Source organism: Oncorhynchus gorbuscha, linkage group LG19 (assembly GCF_021184085.1).
Source record: "Oncorhynchus gorbuscha isolate QuinsamMale2020 ecotype Even-year linkage group LG19, OgorEven_v1.0, whole genome shotgun sequence".
Classification (NCBI taxonomy): domain Eukaryota; kingdom Metazoa; phylum Chordata; class Actinopteri; order Salmoniformes; family Salmonidae; genus Oncorhynchus; species Oncorhynchus gorbuscha.
In genome coordinates, this window is record NC_060191.1 from 59,707,788 (window position 1) to 59,723,675 (window position 15,888).

General features: G+C 45.9%; 1 long non-coding RNA gene across 1 annotated transcript; it reads right to left on the bottom strand.

Annotated features, from left to right (window-relative positions):
* Positions 1-498: 498 nt before the first annotated feature.
* On the bottom strand, positions 499-9,195 carry LOC124004734. Its single transcript, XR_006833518.1, has 4 exons — positions 8,976-9,195; positions 7,512-8,637; positions 1,161-1,277; positions 499-986 (listed from the first exon to the last, which is right to left on the bottom strand). It is a non-coding gene; the product is annotated as an uncharacterized LOC124004734 (long non-coding RNA).
* Positions 9,196-15,888: the final 6,693 nt, after the last annotated feature.

The window sequence follows — 15,888 nt, forward strand, 5'->3', positions numbered from 1 at the left end:
TTATACAATTACACAAATACAATGTCAATAGTTTGAAGGGTGTCTACAACTACAAGGAAATGACCTGATGCTTTAAAAATAATAGAAAATTGGGTGAAAGGAGGGTCCGTACACTCGTAATAGCCTAATTCTGCAACAGCTGTACAAAATAATTACCATAATCTGTCACAATGCGACGGAAATAGGTGATCTTTAAATATTGTGCATTATTAATGGCCTGCTGTAGTAATGTCATCAAACACTTGGCGCCCTCGATCCTCAATTAGCGACGCAGATATTAGAATAGGAGATCAAACGGCTTTGGCCGCCAGGAGGGAACTAGTCATTCCCCAATCCTAATCCTTCTATGGTTTCCTCACACTGCTAAATAGGCCTACAGCACTTTTCCTCTGCTCTGACTAACCAACGTGTTATTATTGACTCAGGGCTGAAATGAAGACAAAGTTGGCAGAATGGTCATCTTCTAGTCCATATACTTTTTATTAGCAGCAAATATATTATTTATTTAAATAAACATATACAAATGTGAGTATTCTCATAATTTACAATCATTTGATAAAATCATATTGTTAAAGAGCACATGTATTTGTTTAAGAGGAGTAGCAAAACAGATGGATCTCTTTTATTCTACTTTCATTCTCTTACTCTCCCTCCCACTTCTCCACCTCCACCAGTCTCTCATTGCAGCAGTTCAGCCAGTAGGGCAGTACCGAGAGAGAAGGAGGGTACCTGGGATGGTGCACTGTTCCTATCATCAGCAGTAGTAGTGATGAGGATCCTGTTGGTGTGTTGAGGTCTACCTTCACAGTGCCTGAGGTCCCATCCCACACAGCCAGTGTAAGCCATGGCATGGGCCAGGTAACTTTGCTCCTGGACCCAGTGGAAGAGGTGGGCCATGGGGACGCGGGCCAGTACCACCACATCCTCCCCACCATGGGTCTCAGTGTCCCGGGGAACTGCAGACAGCTGCATGTAGTCCTTCCACTCTGACCAAGAGAAAGAGAGGGGGAGGAGAGGAGAGAGATGAATAAATATGTGAATATGGACTGGAGAGATAAACATGCAGCAGGAGGAATATTTATAAAGAAGGCCAAAGGAGAAGGGATGATTTTACAGAGAGGAAAACTATATAAGAACAGATACTAGTTTTGGTTTCTTACTTGTGTCCACTTTATGGCTGTCAGGGCGCTTGTTGTCTACGACTTTGTGTCCAGGGCCGTTTCAGTGCATCACGGTTGTGTGAGGCAGCATATCCTTCCCATACAGAGGAGATTTCCCTGTGAAACACACACACAGCGGGGTTAATCACAATTTAAAGGTCTTACAAACACACAGTGAGAGAGGAGCGTGTCCTGGGGGAGCTAGGGGCCGAGCAGGTTGTTGAGTCTTCAGATGAAGTACTAGACTCTCCAGCCCCCACTGATGAACTGCGCAGTGTTTCACTACTGCATTAATCACCAAGACCTGGGAGGCTGGACCACTGGGGAGCCATATACATACAGAGAGTGAGAGAGAGACAGGGCTGAACAATGGGGAGTCAGAGACAGAGAGACAGAGAGACAGAGAGAGAGGGCTGAACAATGGGGAGTCAGAGACAGAGAGACAGAGAGACAGAGAGAGAGGGCTGAACAATGGGGAGTCAGAGACAGAGAGACAGAGAGACAGAGAGAGAGGGCTGAACAATGGGGAGTCAGAGACAGAGAGACAGAGAGAGAGGGCTGAACAATGGGGAGTCAGAGACAGAGAGACAGAGAGAGAGGGCTGAACAATGGGGAGTCAGAGACAGAAAGACAGAGAGAGAGGGCTGAACAATGGGGAGTCAGAGACAGAGAGACAGAGAGACAGGGCTGAACAATGGGGAGTCAGAGACAGAGAGACAGAGAGAGAGGGCTGAACAATGGGGAGTCAGAGACAGAGAGACAGAGACAGGGCTGAACAATGGGGAGTCAGAGACAGAGAGACAGAGAGACAGGGCTGAACAATGGGGAGTCAGAGACAGAGAGACAGAGAGAGAGGGCTGAACAATGGGGAGTCAGAGACAGAGAGACAGAGAGAGAGGGCTGAACAATGGGGAGTCAGAGACAGAGAGACAGAGAGACAGAGAGAGAGGGCTGAACAATGGGGAGTCAGAGACAGAGACAGGGCTGAACAATGGGGAGTCAGAGACAGAGAGATAGAGAGACAGGGCTGAACAATGGGGAGTCAGAGACAGAGAGACATAGAGAGAGGGCTGAACAATGGGGAGTCAGAGACAGAGAGACAGAGAGAGAGGGCTGAACAAAGGGGAGCCTCAGAGAGAGAGAGGGAGAGGTGGAAGGAGAAACGGAGGGAGGGAGGCCTGAATGCTGGCGAGCCTCAGAGGGAGTGATGGAGAGAGGGAGAGGTGGAAAGGGGAGGGAGAGAGAATATGGAGGGAGAGGCAGAGGGGAGGCAGGGAAAGAGAGAAAGATCTAAGCTGTTTGTTTTCCTCTGTAATTGCAGGGGAGAGGAAATGTCAAAGTGCCAGTGGCATCTCCCGGGCAGAGGCTGAGGCAGTCTACTGGAGCACACCACCACCTCGGAGGTAAACATAGCTGTGAGGGGTGACACCTTGGGAAAGGTGGGGGGGGCAGACAGGGTTCTAGGCTATTTATTAAATATGTTTGCAGCTCCAGGTAGGCTACTCAAGTGGCAAATTGATTTGCAATGAGTCCAGTTATATTGTATTTTCAACATACAGTACCAGTCAAAAGTTTGGACTCCTACTCATTCAAGGGTTTTTCATTATTTTACTATTTTCCATAATAGTGAAGACAAAAACTATGAAATAACACATATGGAATCATGTAGTAACCAAGAAAGTGTTAAACAAATCAAAATATATTTAATATTTGAGATTTAATATTTGAGATTTAATATTTATGTCTGGCAGACATATCAGTGTGGATAACGGATCACCACCTCAAGCTGAACCTCGGCAAGATGGAGCTGCTCTTCCTCCCGGGGAAGGACTGCCCGTTCCATGATCTCGCCATCACGGTTGACAACTCCATTGTGTCCTCCTCCCAGTGTTATGCAGGTGAATGAGGACCCAAAAGCGACTTGGCGAAAACAGAGTCTTTAATCCAGTAAAGTAAATCTACAATCATAAGGCATAATTCCACTCGTAATGACGAGAACAGACTGGAGACTCGATCAAGAACTGCAGGTTGCCTCGGGAAGGCACTTGAACGTAGCAGACTCAGACACCTGCTCACCACGCAGCATCTGAGGGAAACACGACACGACAGGGCGATACACAGACACAGCACGGTGAACAATAGACAAGGATCCGACAGGGCAGAAACGGAAAACAAGGGGAGAAATAGGGACTCTAATCAGGGAAAAAGATAGGGAACAGGTGTGGGAAGACTAAATGATTGATTAGGGGAATAGGAACAGCTGGGAGCAGGAGCGGAACGATAGAGAGAAGAGAGAGAGGAAGAGAGAGAGAAAAAGGGGAACGAACCTAAAAAGACCAGCAGGGGGAAAACGAACAGAGGGAAAAGCAAAATGACAAGACAATCTAAGACAAAACATGACACCCAGAGCGCTAAGAACCTTGGCGTGATCCTGGACAACACCCTGTCGTTCTCAACTAACATCAAGGCGGTGGCCCGTTCCTGTAGGTTCATGCTCTACAACATCCGCAGAGTACGACCCTGCCTCACACAGGAAGCGGCGCAGGTCCTAATCCAGGCACTTGTCATCTCCCGTCTGGATTACTGCAACTCGCTGTTGGCTGGGCTCCCTGCCTGTGCCATTAAACCCCTACAACTCATCCAGAACGCCGCAGCCCGTCTGGTGTTCAACCTTCCCAAGTTCTCTCACGTCACCCCGCTCCTCCGCTCTCTCCACTGGCTTCCAGTTGAAGCTCGCATCCGCTACAAGACCATGGTGCTTGCCTACGGAGCTGTGAGGGGAACGGCACCTCAGTACCTCCAGGCTCTGATCAGGCCCTACACCCAAACAAGGGCACTGCGTTCATCCACCTCTGGCCTGCTCGCCTCCCTACCACTGAGGAAGTACAGTTCCCGCTCAGCCCAGTCAAAACTGTTCGCTGCTCTGGCCCCCCAATGGTGGAACAAACTCCCTCACGACGCCAGGACAGCGGAGTCAATCACCACCTTCCGGAGACACCTGAAACCCCACCTCTTTAAGGAATACCTAGGATAGGATAAGTAATCCTTCTCACCCCCCCCCTTTAAGATTTAGATGCACTATTGTAAAGTGACTGTTCCACTGGATGTCATAAGGTTAATGCACCAATTTGTAAGTCGCTCTGGATAAGAGCGTCTGCTAAATGACTTAAATGTAAATGTAATGTAAATGAGATTCTTCAAAGTAGCCAACCTTTGCCTTGATGACAGCTTTGCACATTCTTGGCATTCTCTCAACCAGCTTCATGAGGAATGCTTTTCCAACAGTCTTGACAGAGTTCTTACATATGCTGAGCACTTGTTGGCTGCTTTTCCTTCACTCTGCGGTCCAACTAATTTTTTATTTTTTATTTCACCTTCATTTAACCAGGTAGGCTAGTTGAGAACACCTTTATTTAACCAGGTAGGCTAGTTGAGAACAAGTTCTCATTTTCAACTGCGACCTGGCCAAGATAAAGCAAAGCAGTTCAACACATACAACAACACAGAGTTACACATGGAATAAACAAACATAAAATCCAATAATACAGTAGAAAAAGCTCATATACAGTGTGTGCAAATGAGGTAGGATAAGGGAGGTAAGGCAATAAATAGGCCATGGTGGTGAAGTAATTACAATATAGCAATTAAACACTGGAATGGTAAATGTGCAGAAGATGAATGTGCAAGTAGAGATACTGGGATGCAAAGGAGCAAGATAAATAAATAAATACAGTATGGGGATGAGGTAGTTGGATGGGCTACTTACAGATGGGCTATGTACAGGTGCAGTGATCTGTGAGCTGCTCTGACAGCTGGTGCTTAAAGCTTGTGAGGGAGAGATGAATCTCCAGCTTCAGTGATTTTTGCAGTCCATGGTGACCAGTGAGCGGAGGTAAGGCGGGGCTTTACTTAGCAGAGACTTGTTGATGACCTGAAGCCAGTGGATTTGGCGGTGAGTGAAGCGAGGGCCAGCCATCGAGAGCATACAGGTCGCAGTGGTGGGTGATATATAGGGCTTTGGTGACAACACAGAGAAGAGTCTGCCCTCGATTTGAACCCTGTGGCACCTCATAGAGACTGCCAGAGGTCCGGCACACAGAAATCTATCATAGAAGTACTTGGTGAACCAGGCGTGGCAATCATTTCAGAAACCAAGGCTGTTGATTCTGCCGATAAGAATGTGGTGATTGACAGAGTCGAAGACCATGGCCAGGTCGATGAATACGGCTGCACAGTAATGTCTCTTTTCGATGGCGGTTATGATATCGTTTAGGACCTTGAGCGTGGCTGAGGTGCACCCATGACCAGCTCTGAAACCATATTGCATAGCGGAGAAGGTACGGTGGGATTTGAAATGGTTGTTAATCTGTCTGTTAACTTGGCTTTCGAAGACCTTAGAAAGTGGCTAGCAGGCTAGCAGATGGGCATTCAGAGGACGTTGCGGTGTAGGGGCCAGTTAATCCCCCCCCCCGGGCAGATTACGTCGGTAGTCCAGTTGTGAAGGGTCGGCGGAGTTCCGTGCCCCGTACCGGCAATAGAAGGAGTGCGGGTATTGTAGCCCAGGAGTGGCTGATAGGCCTCTTCAGCTCGCCGGGAGAATGGATTTAGCATTGGCTAGCTCCAGGCTAATTGGTGCTTGCTTCGGGACAGATATTTGCCAGGAGTAGTCACTCGGATTGCATCTAGGTAGCTGCGATGATCCGGGTGAAAAGGTTCAGGGCTTGTGGAAGGAATCTGGGGATATGGAGAGAAAATAGGTACAGTATGCTCTGGTTTGAGTCGCATTGTACAAACTCGCAAGAGCTTTCAGAGCTAAAGGTTAGCTGATGACCGCTAGCAGTGGTTAGCTGACTACTAGCTAGTAGCTACTGAGCTGGCTAGCTTCTGTTGGGGGATTCCAGTTCTGAGGTAAATAAAAATACTTTAGAAAAAAACAGATCCACACCACATTGGGTGAGGCGGGTTGCAAGAGAGTATCTTGAAGTTGAGGTTTAGAAACATGTAAAAAAGATATGCGAAGAAAAAGATATATACAGAGATGTAAAAAATGTATATATACAAAGATATATACATGGGACACGACAAGACGAAGGACCAAGACGTCTGACTGCTACTCCATCATCCCAAACCATCTTAATTGGGTTGAGGATAAGTGATTGTGGAGGCCAGGTCATCTGATGCAGCACTCCATCACTCTCCTTCTCGGTCAAATAGCCCTTACACAGCCTGGAGGTGTGTTTTGGGTCATTGTCCTGTTGACAAGTGCAAACCATACGGGATGGCGTATCGCTGCAGAATGCTGTGGTAGCCATGCTGGTTAAGTGTGCCTTGAATTCTAAACAAATCACTGACAGTGTCACCAGCAAAGGACCCCCACACCATCACACCTCCTCCTCCAAAAATCTCAAATTTGGACTCATCAGACCAATGGACAGATTTCCACCGGTCAAATGTCCATTGCTGGTGTTCCTTGGCCAAAGCAAGTCTCTTCTTCTTGTCCTTTAGTAGTGGTTTCTTTGCAGCAATTTGACCATGAAGGCCTGACTCACGCAGTCTCCTCTGAACAGTCGAACTCTGTGAAGCATTTATTTAGCCTGCAATCTGAGGCTGGTAGCTCTAATGCACCCCATCATTCTATACATTTAATCTCATTTCATTATGGACTTTTCTTCCATAACAGAAGCACGCCAGGGAGTTCCAGACCTTCCATTTCAAATTCCCACTCGCACAGCACTCCAGACCCTAGAACTGAGCATGAGTAAAACCCTTCGCTTGATATGGTTGTCCATAAGAAAAGTCAACATTAGAACAGTTGACTTTAGAACAATTTGCTCAGAGGTAGTTTAAAGAGCTGTAGTGGCCTTAAATCATTTTCCAATGCTTTCTCACCGTTCTATCAGTTCTAGCAGGGTAATATGTTGCAATTTAGAAGTAGCCCAAGTAGTCGTTTTCAAAGTATCCCAATTTGGCCGGAAAACTGCAGTCATGGCAACCCTGGGTACAGAGCAGGAAGGTGGGGGAGATCTGTCAGAATGAGGATGTTCCTGTCCACAGAGGAAGGGTGTGTGTATGTAAAGGGGGGAGAGATTCTTACTGCTTCACTACATAAGCACATTACTAAACTAATGCAACATGACTATTGATCATTTCATAAACTTAGCATGACCTGACCCAAACATCTAATCATGGAACCACTGAAAACAGCTGACCAAACATCCCTTTAATTATAAAAAACACTGCAGTGGAAAAGCCCTATATTCAGAATGATGACTAAAATAACCAACACTAACTCTATGGGGAAAACAAACCATAATCCATGAAGAAAGTTGTTTTTGTGAGGTCATTGCTTACCCAGAATGCTTTGGCCTCTGAAGGGGTATCCATTGAAGGTGAAGGCGTGGGAGTGGCCAGCTGTCAACAGGGTGAGAGTTTCCTCCTCATTGGTCAGCTCCAGGCCCTTGGCGACGTCGTTGTCAAAGGCAACCGTCTCGTGCAAGCCTCTGCTGGCATGGTGGCCCTGGTCGATACGCCCACGTGACACACAGAGAGAAAGAGAAGGATGAAGTTACCCATAAACACTGATCTCAGCTCAGGATTGTGGTGTCATCTCTAATGATTTAAGGTTAAGATTGGGGAAAGGTAAGCTGACCATAGGTCTGTGTGTAAGGGACAAGGAGTAAAGTTGAAATTACTCTACTACAAGTGTAACTTAGCCAAGTAAAACCAACCTAGCTCCTGTTCTCCTCATCAGTGCAGTCAGAAAGTGGAAAGGAGTTGGGCTAATATGTTGGATCCCCAGGGAGCAGGAGAAGAGGGTACGGTGCACCATATGCCCAGCTCTATTTAAAGCCTGCTGCGATGTGTTATTTAAAACTCATTGTTGAAGATGCAAGACGCTCAACAGCACAATCAGGTCCCAGGATGGTGTCTCAGATTGAAGGTAGGATGGATGAGGGCCTGGGCCCAAGAGCCACCGCTGTAGAACAGTAATATGTCGCATCCCAACATAATGTTCCCCCTCCTCACACTGCGGCAAACACATGCAGATCCTACTACAGTCTGCAGATACATGTAGTGTACTGCAGTCCCTAACTGTCTTGCTGAGAGGCACACAGCATCAGCACCGCAACTAACTACCCTCTATATTGAGGCAAGTTACAAAAACAAGGTTACACACATTTTGAAATCAATGCATCTTGGTGTTCCATTATATAAGCAAGTGGTGTGATTATTCACTCAATAGATTGATTCCATTTTAACAAACAACCGTACACCCATTTCAAAGAGGAACCTGTTGGGATTGGGTTGATGGATCGTTTCATTGACTGACAGCTTGGTTAACCCTTTGTTCACCTTGCACCAGGAGGAAGAATCGCTTGGGTTTTTTGTTGAGGATGCGGATGGCGTTTCCTGTGGTCTCAGCAATGGACGGGTCCATGGTGGGGTCTCTCTCCACGTAAAAGTGCAGGTCACAGGGCTACAGGGAACAGGGTTCATCAGGTAAGAAAAAAAGAGTGAGATCGTACTCAGTGCGCTTCAGCCCGTGAAAATGATGTGTGATAAAAGGGGTCAGTATCATCTTAGTCAATGTTAACAATAAATATGTAGGCTAAGTGATGTAAGAATAGGTAAGGCAGGATGAGGTACTCTATTCCAAAGTGTAAGAAAGTGAAAGAACCAAGGACACTGCAGTGTCTATTGATATACAGTAAGCATCAGCAGTACTGTTTGTTGTGACCTCCAAATACCCAGCTTTCCAGAATACTACAATTCTTTACTGCAGGAAGAGAGCAGAGCAGGGAGAGTAATAGTCACCCATTAGGTAGTCAGTGGTGTCAGGGTCCACAGCGTCAAAGTCCGTCCTGTTCCATTAGGACCGCAGATAGTTGTTTCCTACTTCGTTGATTTGGCAGATTCAGAAGAACTTGTGTAGCAAGGTGAGAGAGGAGGATGAACAGAGGAGTGAAAGAAGAGTTTAAGACAAGTAAGAGGAGATCAGAGGGAAGAGTAGGAGAAGAGCGAGACCAGGTGAGAAAGACTGGGGGTGGAGTGAGGAGATATGTTCTTGAAAGGAGAGAGTGCAAAGGTTTGAGAGGAGAGGGAAAGTAGAAACCAATGAAAGGAGTGCATATCATGAAAAACAAAACTCAGAAGAAAGTAATAGTGAATGTCTAGAAGTAAGTTGATGAGAAGTCAGGCCAGGTGACCATCCACTGTAAAGGTGTGTTGGACAGGTTTCTTACCTTTGGCTGTGGTTGAACCCAAAACTCCCAGCAGACACAGGGCCACGATGGACAGTTTCCATGATGATGTCTAAAGAGAAGACAGTTCTTCCATCCCTCCCTTACCGTCAGTCATTTGTAATGGCAGGTCATAAACTGACTGATACTGACCATAGGCCACACACCATTTAGTATCTTTGGGATCTCCCCACTGATTCTGGCCAACCAGTGGTTAACAGCTTCAACAATAGACCCACCGAACGAGAAGATATCCAATGTAGCGACTAAGAACCAACACCAGTGGTGACAGACAACCAACACCAGTGGTGACAGACAACCAACACCAGTGGTGACAGACAACCAACACCAGTGGTGACAGACAACCAACACCAGTGGTGACAGACAACCAACACCAGTGGTGACAGACAACCAACACCAGTGGTGACAGACAACAGCTCTGAATGATTGCTTTTATTTATGACTTTATTGATGAACAGACTGTAGCAGTTGATCAAAGGCACACTAACAGGGAACGTGTGGGAACAGAGCTTACACTAAACACACTATAAACACTGACCTTGGATCTGCCAATACAGTCGGGAACAAACACACCGATCATAAATGGGATGATAAATGAGTAGATCATTAATAACCCAGTAGACTCATGGGGATAAAGGACTCATGATGACATACATAATAGAGTCCAATGGGACTGGATGGATGGAGGGCTCTCCTCTGGGAGATAGCTGCCAAACACACACACCAGTTAATCATGTATGCATATAATTATGGCAACTTGTTTATGAACAGATTTTTACATATACTCCCACACACTCTCACTACACAGACTTTCAACATAACACATCTTAACACTCAAATCACTCCAATCACACACACACACACACACACACACACACACACACACACACACACACACACACACACACACACACACACACACACACACACACACACACACACACACACACACACACACACACACACATTTATGAAGCTGCACGCAGAGAGAAGCAGCCCTGGACTCAGTAGTGTGAGTAGTGAAAACAGCAGTGTGAGGGTGGTTTTGAAGGCATGGTGTGTTGGCGCTGTGTTACTGCAGGGGGTCGGGGTGGGGTTACAGTGAGTGGCATGCGGGCCCAGGCAGGAGGCATGTGGCATCACATGAGAAATGTAGGTGCTATCGTTATTACAGTGCATTCAGAAAGTATTCAGACCCCTTCACTTTTTCCACATTTTGTTAAGTGTCAGCCTCATTCTAAATTGGATTAAATCGTTTTGCCCCCTCATCAATCTACAAACAATACCCCACAATGACAAAGTGAACAGGTTGCTAGAAATCTTTGGAAATGTATTGAAAATAAAATACTGAAATATTACATTTACTTAAGTATTCAGACCCTTGACTCAGTACTTTGTTGAAGCACCCTTGGCAGCGATTACAGCCTTGTGTCTTCTTCGGTATGATGCTACAAGCTTGGCACACCTGTGTTTGGGGAGTTTCTCCCATTCTTCTCTGCAGATCCTCTCAAGCTCTGTCAGGTTGGATGGGGAGCGTCACTGCACAGCTATTGTCAGGTCTCTCCGAGAGGTTCAATCAGGTTCAATTCCAGGCTCTTGCTGGGCCACTGAAGGACATTTAGAAACTTGTCCCGAAGCCACTCCTGTGTGGTCTTGGCTGTGTGCTTAGGGTCGTTGTCCTGTTGGAAGGTGAAGCTTTGCACAGGTCTGAGGTCCGGAGTGCTCTGGAACAAGTTTTCATCAATAATCTCTGTACTTTGCTCCATTCACCTTTCCCTCGATCCTGACTAGTCTCCCTTTCCCTGCCGCTGAAAAACATCCCCACAGCATGATGCTGCCACCACCATGCTTCACCATAGGGATGGTGCCAGGTTTCCTCCAGACATGACGCATGGAATTCAGGCCAAAGAGTTCAATATTGATTTCATCAGTCCAGAGAATCTTGTTTCTCATAGTCTAAGAGTCCTTTAGGTGACTTTTAGCAAACCCCAATCGGGCTGTCATGTGCCTTTTACTGAGGAGTGGCTTCCATTTGGCCACTCTACCATTAAGGCCTGATTGATGGAGTGCTGCAACGATGTTTGTCCTTATGGAAGGTTCCATCTCCACAGAGGAACCCTGGAGCTCTGTCAGAGTGACCATCGGGTTCTTGGTCACCTCCCTGACCAAAGCCCTTCTCCCCCAATTGCTCAGTTGTCTTGGTCAGGCCAAACTTCTTCCATTTAAGAACGATGGAGGCCATTGTGTTCTTGGGGACCTTCAATGCTGCCGAAATGTTTTGGTACCGTTCCGCAGATCTGTGTCTCGACACAATCCTGTCTTGGAACGTTACGGACAATTCCTTCAACCTCATGGCTTGGTTTTTGCTCTGACATGCACTGTCAACTGTGGGATCTTATATAGACAGGTGTGTGCCTATCCAAATTAAGTCCAATCTTTTGAATTGACCACAGGAGGACTCTAATCAAGTTGTAGAAACACCTCAAGGATGATCAATGGAATCAGGACTTATGTAAATAAGATAAATATTTTTTTACCCTAACAACCTGTTCTCGCTTTGTCATTATGGGCTATTGTGTCAATTTATGAGGAAAAACATTTAATCAATTTTATAATAAGGCCACAACGTAGCAAAATGTGAAAAAAGTGAAGGGGTCTGAATACATTCTGAATGCACTGTAGCTGTGAGGAGTTGTGCCCACGGGCCCATGGCATACAGTACACTGCCACTGATTGACTGATTGAGTTACTGAATAAGTGTTTGGTTGACTGACTGGTTGGTTGGTTGACAGGCTGCTTACTCTTCACCAGAATGAATAATCCCTTGGGTTTTTAGTTGAGAATACTGTACAGAAGTCCCTGTACAGCTCAAAATTCATGGCATTGGCAGCAGACAGCCCTGCAATACACAGGCAGAGGTATTATGCAGACTCACACTCATATCAATAGTGTGCAGTCACATAGATGGTATGATGGCTCCCTCTTGTGATTATGGAAGCAATGCACAAACCTGAATCAGCTGTGTAGTGCTGGGGTAAAAACCAAAACGTGCACCCAGGGGGGGGGGGGGACCACAGGACATAGTTTGGAAACCCTGGCCTATGGACTAGGGTGCCATTTCGAACACAGACAGTCTTCCCCAGTGCCCCATATACTGTACTGACCTGATAGGCCTCTGTTAGTTAGCCATCTTTGAAAACTGGGAGGAACCTGTTTATTGTGATTGATAAAAGGAGGCTAAAGATTAGACCAAGTCAGTAACTGAAGGATCAACATGTCAGCAAGGGAGAGAATGGTTCCTGTAACAGTCAGGCAAGATAAGACGATAACAGAGAGAAACAAAATGGCCCCCGGGATAAGGTTTCAGTGGTGTAAAATTACAGTGATTACATGAAAGAGTGCTCTGTTGTCTTCATTATAGGTAGTGTATTATAGAGGACACTAAGTGGAATGTTGTCATAAGTGCTTCTACACCTGCATTGCTTGCTGTTTGGGGTTTTAGGCTGGGTTTCTGTACAGCACTTTGAGATATCAGCTGATGTACGAAGGGCTATATAAATACATTTGATTTGATAAGTGGTGTATTGAAGACATGTAAAAAAAACATATTTACATTAGTATTCAGTCCTTTATCATGAGACTCGAAATTGAACTCAGGTACATCCTGTTTCCATTGATCATCCTTGAGATTTTTCTACAACTTGATTGGAGTCCACCTATGGTAAATGCAATTGACTGGATATGATTTGATATGATTTGTGATTTGAGTGGCACACACCTGTCTATATAAGGTCCCACCGTTGACAGTGCAAGTCAGAGCAAAAACCAAGCCATAGGGTCGACGGAATTGTCCGTAGAGCTCTTTTCGGCAACATTGAAGGTCCCCAAGAACACAGTGGCCTCCATCATTTTTAAATGGAAGACGCTTGGAACCACCACAGCCCTTCCTAGAACTGGCCGCCTGGCAAAACTGAGCAATCGGGGCAGAAGGTCCTTGGTCAGGGAGGTGATCAACAACCCGATGGTAACTGATAGAACTCCAGAGTTCCTCTGTGGAGATGGAAGAACCTTCCAGAAGGACAACCATCTCTGCAGCACTCCACCAGTCAGGCATTTATGGTATGGCCATTTATGGAGTGGCCAGATGGAAGCAATTTCTCAGTAAAAGGCACATGACAGCACACTTGGAGTTTGCCATAAGACACCTAAAGGACTCAGACCATGAGAAACAATATGATCTCTTCAGCCTGAATGCCAAGCGTTACGTCTGGAGGAAACCTGGGACCGCTCATCACCTGGCCAATACCATCCCTATGGTGAAGCATGGTGGCGGAAGCGTCATGCTGTGGGGATGTGTTTCAGCGGCGGGGACTGGGAGACCAGTCAGGTTTGAGGGAAAGATGAATTTAACAAAGTACAGAGATCCTCGATGAAAACTTGTTCCAGAGCGTTCCGGACCTCAGACTGGGGTCAAGGTTCACCTTCAAACAGGACAACGACCCTAAGCACACAGCCAAGACCACACAGGAGTGGCTTCGGGACAAGTCTCTGAATGTCCTTGAGTGGCCCAGCAAGAGCCTGGAATGAATCTGATCTAACCTCTCTGGAGACCTCAAAATAGCTGTGAAGCAACACTCCCCATCCAACCTGGCAAAGCTTGAGAGGATCCGCAGAGAAGAATGGGAAAACTTCCCAAATACAGGTGTGCCAAGCTTGTAGCGTCATACCCAAGAAGACTTGAGGCTGTAATCGCTGCCAAAGGTGCTTCAGCAAAGTACTGAGTAAAGGGTCTGAATACTTATGTAAATGTGATATTTCATTTTTAATACATTTTCAAAAACAATTTACCTGCTTTTGCTTTGTCAATATTGGGTGTAGATTGATGAGGAAAAACATTTGAATCCATTTTAGAACAAGGCTGTAATGTAACAACATGTGGAAAAAGTAAAGGGGTCTGAATACTTTCCAAATGCACTGTAAGTAGTGTATTAAAGAGGTCATGAGGTTCAATGTCCTCATAAGTAGTGTATTGAAGAGGGCATGTGAGGTTGAATGCTGTCTTCATTATAGGTAGTGTATTGCAGATGGCATGAATTTGAATGTTTCCTAAGGAAAGGGAATCTAGCTCTACGAACTGTCAAATCTGCTCTGTCAACTATCTGGAGGGGTCAAAGGGTTAACAGACAAAACAGGATTAAATATAGAGCGGCCGGAGACGATTTGTGCCTCCACTACAAAGGTAGAGGATGGATTACTGTTGATCACAGAAGACAAAATTCTGCTATTCCTTTTGATCATCAAATTGAAAGGCTTCAAATTAAGTGGATAGGAAGGGTTGTTGAGTGTGTTGAAGGATGAAATGGTGTAAGCCTACTGTACTTCTATGTCAGGGATGTTATGGACCATCTGGTAGGCCAGGTCAGTACAGCCCTGTTGTCTGGCCTTGTCACTCACTGCACAAATACCGGCTCACAGTGGGCGTAACTCACCGTGGAGTTGTATCCTTTCACAAAATCAACAGTCTTACCTGAGTGGAGAGGAGTACTGGACATAAGGTCAGACAGGAAGGGATCGAGGGATGAGAGTAGAGAAAGGAGACCAACAGAAGCACAGCGTGTAGAAATTTAGCTCTATCAATCTTGCTCATAGTTAGATCCAAGATATGCTGATAGTTAGATCCAGGATATGCTCACAGTTAGATCCAAGATATGCTCACAGTTGCAGTTTGAGTGAGTTTGTTACTTAGGACAGTCATGGTGGGATGTGGCTCGTGGTTGTACAGTACCTGCATCTGACAGTATGGAGGTGACCTCGTTGCTGTTACACGGTTTACAGACAGCCTTGGCACTCAGCCCTCCCAGGAACTTGGCCTGTGGCTGACACCTTTTCCACATCTGTCATTTTTTTATTTTACTAGGCAAGCCAGTTAAGGACAAATTCTAAGTTACAATGACGGCCTACCCCGGCCAAACTATAACGACACTGGGCCAATTGTGCGCCACCCTATGTGACTCCTGTAAAGAATTGCTATTTCTTATGCAAGTGATCAGCCTACTGCTAAATACATGGCTACAACTCACAGTAAAGCCTGTGGGGTCCCCTACAGGATAGCTCCCACATTACACACATAATCTCCCTTTTAGCCGAACACTGTGTGCCCGAAGAGGATTCTACGATGACGAACAGACAACTGAGCCAATGGCGGAAGACTACAGCCTACACCCCAGCTGAACCAATCCAAAGATCCGATCTTCCAGGATCAACCTACTTTCTGTTCTGTATATCACTAGCCACTTTAAACAATGCTACCTTATATAATGTTACTTACCCTACATTATTCATCTCATATACATATGTATATACTGTACTCTACAACATCGACTGCATCCTTATGTAACACATGTATCACTAGCCACTTTAACTATGCCACTTTGTTTACTTTGTCTACATACTCATCTCATATGTAT